Raw genomic sequence first — 6,273 nt, 5'->3', positions numbered from 1 at the left:
AACATGAAAAAGTGCTCATCATCCCTAGTAATTAGAGAAATGCAAATTAAAACCACCGTAAGATTTCATCTAACTCCAATTAGAATGACTATTTTCAAGAACACAAGCAATAATAAGTGTTGACATGGATGTGGGAGAAAAGGCACACTCGTACATTGCTGGTGGAGTTGCAAATTGGTACAACCACTCTGGAAAGTAGTATGGAGATTCCTCAGAAAGCTTGGAATGGACCCACCATTTGACCCAGTTATCCCACTCCTTGGTTTATACCAAAAGGACTTAAAAATCAGCATATTACAGTGATGCAGCCACATCAATGTTCATAGCAGCTCAATTCACAATAGCTAGATTGTGGAACCAACCTAGATGCCCTTCAATAGATGAATGGATAAAGAAACTGTGGTATATATACACACAATGGAATATTACTCAGCCATAAAGAGGAATAAAATTATGGCATTTGCTGATAAATGGATGAAGTTGGAAAATATCATGCTAAGTGAAATAAGCCAAGCCCAAAAAAACCAAAGGCCAAATATTTTCTCTGATAAGTGCGTGACAATATATAACGAGGTGGTCGGGGGAAGAGAAGAATGAAGGAACTTTGGATGGTTAGAGGAAAATGGAGTGGGAGCGGGTGGGGGACAGAAAGATAGTAGAATGAAACAGACAGCATTACCCTGTGTATATGTATGATTACATGAATGGTGTGCATCTACATTATGTACAACCATAGAAATGAAAAGTTGTATCCCATTTGTGTACGATGAATCCAAATGCAGTCTGTGAAAATAAAAAAGATTTTAATAAAAAAAATGAAAGAAAAGTATACCTAAATTTGTATTGTGAAGCTAAAGCAGTGCTTAGAGGGAAGTTTATAGCACTAAAATGTCTACATTAGAAAAGAAGAAAGGTCATGCGTAGATGACTTTAGCTTGTACCTTAATATACTAGGAAAAGAAGTTGGGGAGGTGTCATCCAAAAGATTAAAAAAAATAGGAGGGATAAGTTCAAGAGATATATTATACAACATACAATGTTAATAACAAGAGTCAATAACAATGTGTTGAATTCTTTAAATTGCTAAGATTTTAATTGTTCTCACCACAAAAAATCTATAAATGTGAAGTGATATATCTGTCACTTTGATTTAGCCATTGCACGATATATTTCAAAACAAGCTAAACAAATTCATATGATTTTTATTTGTCAAGTAAATAAATAAAGTTTTTTTAAAGGAACTAGGAAAAGAAGAGTAAATAAAACCCAAGAAAGAAAATAATAAAGATCAGAGTGGAAATCAGTGTTATAGAGAACAAAAAAATAATGAGAAAACAATAAAACCAAAAATAGGTTCTTTCAGAAGATCAGAGAAAATGATAAACTTTTAGTCAAACTCATCAAGGGAAAAAAATATGTCATTAATATTAAAAATGGGATGCAGGCAGAGAATCCCAGTGGCTCAGGAGGCTGAGACAGGAGGATCTCAAGTTCAAAGCCAGCCTCAGCAATGGCATGGCACTAGCAACTCAGTGAGACCCTGTCTCTAATCAAATACAAGATAGGGCTGGAGATGTGGCTCAGTGGTTGCATGCCCCGAGTTCAATCCCCAGCACTCCCGCACCAAAAAAATGGGATGCTGGACATTGATACAGAGTCTCCATAGAAATGGAGTGCTACACACAACTTTATACGAACAAATCTGACAACCTAGAGTAAGTAAATCTCTTAAAAGAAACAAACTCCTAAGACTCACTGGAGGAGAAATAGAAAAACTAAGTAGTCCTGTACCTAGTAGAGACAATGGAATTTTCAGTTAAAAACCTTCCAACAAAGAAATTCCCAGGGTGGGCAGGAGGGAAAGGCGGGAAGGAATCGCCAAGAGCCAGATTACCCCTAGGGGTTGAGGTGGAACTTCATGGTTCCATGGCTGCACACAGCTGTCGAGTCACCAAACTGTACACTCCAAACGGGTTTCACTGGATGTCAGTGAGCCTGCAGCCAGCCTGCAAAAGCAAGTAGGAAAGTGTCCCCAAGACTAGGAGACTCAGGCAAGGTCACTTCCACAGGTGCCTCTACTCTTCCTGGTCCTCTGCCTGCGGCTCTCAGAGCCCCAGACAGATGCTCGGGAAGCCAGTCACAGCTGGCCCCATTGCCCTCCAAAGTGGGCAGAGTGGACAGATGTTTCCCCACAGGCTTCCTCCAAGTCACCGAGGAGGTAGAGGGTGAGGAGCCATCCTCTGACCAGTCTCCACTCTGAACACGGTAGAAGTCGACCCCGCCAGCTTGTGCTGTGGGGCTGGAGCGTGCATGCCCTGTGCCGCGGGCTGGTCAGTCGAGGGTGCACGCCCCAGAGGGAGTTTCTGCTCTGCACTCCTGCCATTGGACTAGGAGGCTCCGGACGTCGCCAAAAGCCAGAGGTGCAGGGTCCTCCCACTTTCAATTCCTCACTCCCTTCCCCTGCTGAGGTTTCGGCTTGAGAGAGACAGTGGCCCTCAGCCTCAGCATTCACCGGAACCTCCTGGGAACCCAGCAAAGACGCAGACTCCAGACCGTCCTGCTCGGGAGCCTGGGCCTCCGTGCTCCTTACGAGCCCCACCTGTGAGTCAGCAGCCAAAGCCTGAGAACCACCGACTTAGCAGACTGGCTGAGCAACTTGAGCAGAGACCAGAATCGCAGTGGCTTTAGAAAGTTAGAAGCTTCGTTTCTCCATGGGAAGGAAGGACAGGCCGGTAAGGCCTGAGTGGCCAGAGGCGTGCGTACCATGTCCTTACCCTAGGCTGACTCCCAGGCCCGTCCTGCCTCTGGACTTTCGGTGCTAAAGCCAGAAAACCCAGACAAACCTCAGCAAACCTATCAGTCACCCAGGGACATCTTGCCACACCCTGGGGTGTGGCCCTCCGGGTGCAGCCTCCAGGCTCCACTCAGAGGCAGGGGAAGCCAAGGACAAGGACATGCGGCCATCTATGGTCACGCCCCCTGGCGAGAACTGCCTCTTAAGTCCACACACAGCCCAGGGAGGATGCTGGGGAAAAAGACCCAGGAGTGGGGAGGGAAGTGGCCAGCTAGCTTGCAGCAGCTCCATCACCAGAGGGAGTGGACACTAGGGACCCTCAGCGTCCTCTGCCTGATCAAAGGAACAGAGAGGCTGCAGTGCCAGGAAGCACAGGTCTGGTCTGCCTGCCCTCCTCACAGCTCCAGGGACAAAAAGACCTGTGGTGGGACCCCTCCCCATTGCCACCTGGGGCCTTCCCTGGGTCCTCCAAGACCCTGGCTGCAGTGAGGGCCCTCCAGTGAGCCCGCCACCAATCTTCCCACCACGATGCAACACTGTGTCTGTGGCGGGTCTGGCTCTGCCCCAAGTGCTCATTGCGTAGGGTCCCTGGTTTGGTGGCACAGTCCCTCCAGTGATCCCCACGCCCTCTTTGCAGGACAGCAGAGGTACTCGCAGAGCCTGAGGCACTTGCCAAGGTTGCTTGCTTGTAGTGGTAGAACTGGTGCCAAGGCAGGGGGTGGGAGGGGGAGAGGCCCTCTCCTCAGCCGCTCAGCCATTCCCCGGGCCCATTCCCATAGCCTCTAACTGGGGATGGATGGGAACTGACTAGAGTCAGCTAGAACCGGGACCAGCACCTCAAGCCCTGGAGGCCGTGTGACCCAGAGGCCTGTCTCGGGAGGTCAGACAGAGTTGGTTGAGCCCCCTCCCCAACAACAAGAAAGCTGGCCTCAGGGGTTGGAGGATTCTCCGGAGACCAAAGGGCCAGAGGTAGAACTGGGGGTGGGAAGCGGCCCGGAGAGAGGACCAGGCCATCCACCACCCATGACCAACTGGTTTTGATTCTCTTTTGATCAGTTTGGGAAGGAGAGGCCACCAGGGATGAGACCCAGAGGAGAAAGACAACCAACCGCAGGACACAGCGATGCTTTGGAGTATGTTTATTTTTGCCAACCTAGAATACACAGGCTTGCGCCACACAGAATGAGTCAAAGCTGGAGAAAAGTCCAACACCCAGCACCCCCAGTGAGCCCCAGGCCCTCTCCCTGAGCTGCTGAGGGCCATGCAGCTGGCAGAGGGAGAACATGGTAAACACCATGAGACTATCTGGCCCTGCTGAGCACCATGGACCCCCCGTGGGCCCCCCCAAGCCAGTGCCTTGGTGAGAGGTGGCCACATGGTATTTGCTGGGCAACAGAGGAAGGTGCTGACGCAAGGTGGCCCCTGCAGAGAACAACATCTCTTCCACCTGGGTGGCCAGGGGACCAGCTCTGGCTGGCCCTCTCCCAGGACAGCCCTCCACAGTTACCTTCTGAGTCCTCGCATCAGCCCTGCCAGGAAGAGGACACAGAGGTGATGCACGGAGGGAACAGATGGTCCAGGACCACCCTGCCAGGAATCACCCCCGACAGACCTCAAATCCAGGCCTGTCAGATCGCCCAGGCTATGGGGGCAGCTCCCCTAAACACTGGGCCAAGGAGGGAGGGCCCTGAGGTGACCTCATCCCAGAAGGTACAGCCAGACCAGTAGGCCAGGCAGCCCCAGAAAGACATGGCTTCCCAGGGCTTCACATTAGCCTCCCAGCATCCATCCCCCCACACACACTCAGAGGAGTCTGAGGCCCCAGTAGGGACACTCTCGTCCAAAGGTGGCAAGTCACCAACTCTACAACCGGGCTGCGGGTCTGTCTCCATATGTGGTCTCTAAACTCCCTCCCCGTCCAATTCTGGTCCTTCATTAATTCCTCATGCACTCACTGGACTCCCGCCCAGCCGTGCGCACCGCCGAGTTCCCCGCAGGCCCTGGGTGAAGTGAGAGGCTTAGGATAGACAGACTTCCCAGCTCTCCAGCACGCAGGCGGGTGCGGCTGCCACTGCCCCAGTCCCCGGCCCTCAGGACGCCCCGGGCAAGGAGCACTCCTTAACCCCGCGAGGCCTACTGCCAGGTTTTCGCTGGGAGTTTCGACAAGGGTGGGGGCCCTCAGGGCCAAGGAGGGTGGCGATGGCGTCTCCAGGTCGGCAACTTGCCAGGAGCGTGGGCGATCCAGCTCTCCCCTACCCCAGCGGTTCCCAGAGTTCGGCGAGGCCACGCCCGGCCACTCCCTGCTGCGCTTGGATCTCGGGTTGCTTGCGGCGTCCAGGGCCGTCCATAGCCGGCCAGGGGCCCCAGGTCCCCAGCTGGGGTTAGCCCGAGCCCTAGTGTCTGCTGGGCGCAGCGCGCGGGACTCCACCAGGCTGGGATCGCGCAGCCAGGTGCGTGGATTCCTCTTGGGCGGTCCCTGGCGCGCCCCTGACTGCCCTTGACCGAGGGCCGCGCCTGGGACGCCTGGTTGTTGCGGTCGCGCTGCCAGGCGCGCCGGGTCTAGTGGTCCTAAACATTTCACAATTGCGCTACAGAACTGTTGAACTGTTAAGAACCACTGAACCCGGCGCGCGAGTCTGCTGCACCCTCGGCTCGACGCCCTGGAGAGAGAGAAGCCCCCGCTGCCCTGGGGACCGCCTGCGCCCGGGAATTCCAGGGTGCCCAGCTCCTGCGCCCAGGTCGCCCCTCGCTGTGCACCCCGCTGCCCGGCTGCAGTCCGCGCCTCCAAGCCGTCGCGGACACCCGGGACACCCCAGACGCCCGGGCCCCGCGCAGGGCAAGCGCAGCCGCAGGGCCCAACCCGCCCGCACCGCGCCTCGTCCGCGAGTCCCCGCCGGTCCCGGCGTCCCCTAGTCCCGCAGGTCCCGCGTGGCCGGCGGCTGCGCTCCGTGCGGCAGCGGGCAGCGCGGCGGCGTCTTTTATGCGGCGCGGCCGCCCTCCCCGGCGCCGGAATGCGCCCGCGCCGCGCTGGCCGGACCGGTTTTTCCGGGCGGGGCGGCTCTCGGGCCCGCGGGTCGCGCGGCAGGTCGCGCGGCGGGTCCACGGCCCCGGGACCTGCTCGGCGCGCCCGCGCGGGGGTGGCCCTGACTCACCGGTCGCGCGGCCCCGCCCGGCGCCCCCGCCTCCAGCACCCAGCCTGGGCGCACCTGGCCTGGGGCTGGCAAGGGGGACACTCCCGCCGTCTCGCTGGGACCCGGGCGCCCAAGCTCACTGAGGGGTCTACTGAGGGGCAGCTGGTGCCCGGGGTGGGCGAGGACCCGGCCTGCTGGGGTCCGCACTCTCGGCGGGCTGGCACCGGGGCTGGACACGCCCACCCCGCCCGGCCCACTTCAAAGGCAGCCTGGTGGGAGGGAGGAGGTAAAGAGAAAGTGAAACCCAGCGCGGGCGGAGGAGGGCAGGTTTCTGGCTGTCGGACACTT

Source organism: Sciurus carolinensis, chromosome 2 (assembly GCF_902686445.1).
Source record: "Sciurus carolinensis chromosome 2, mSciCar1.2, whole genome shotgun sequence".
NCBI classification, from domain to species: Eukaryota; Metazoa; Chordata; class Mammalia; order Rodentia; family Sciuridae; genus Sciurus; species Sciurus carolinensis.
This window is presented reverse-complemented; position numbering follows the sequence as displayed.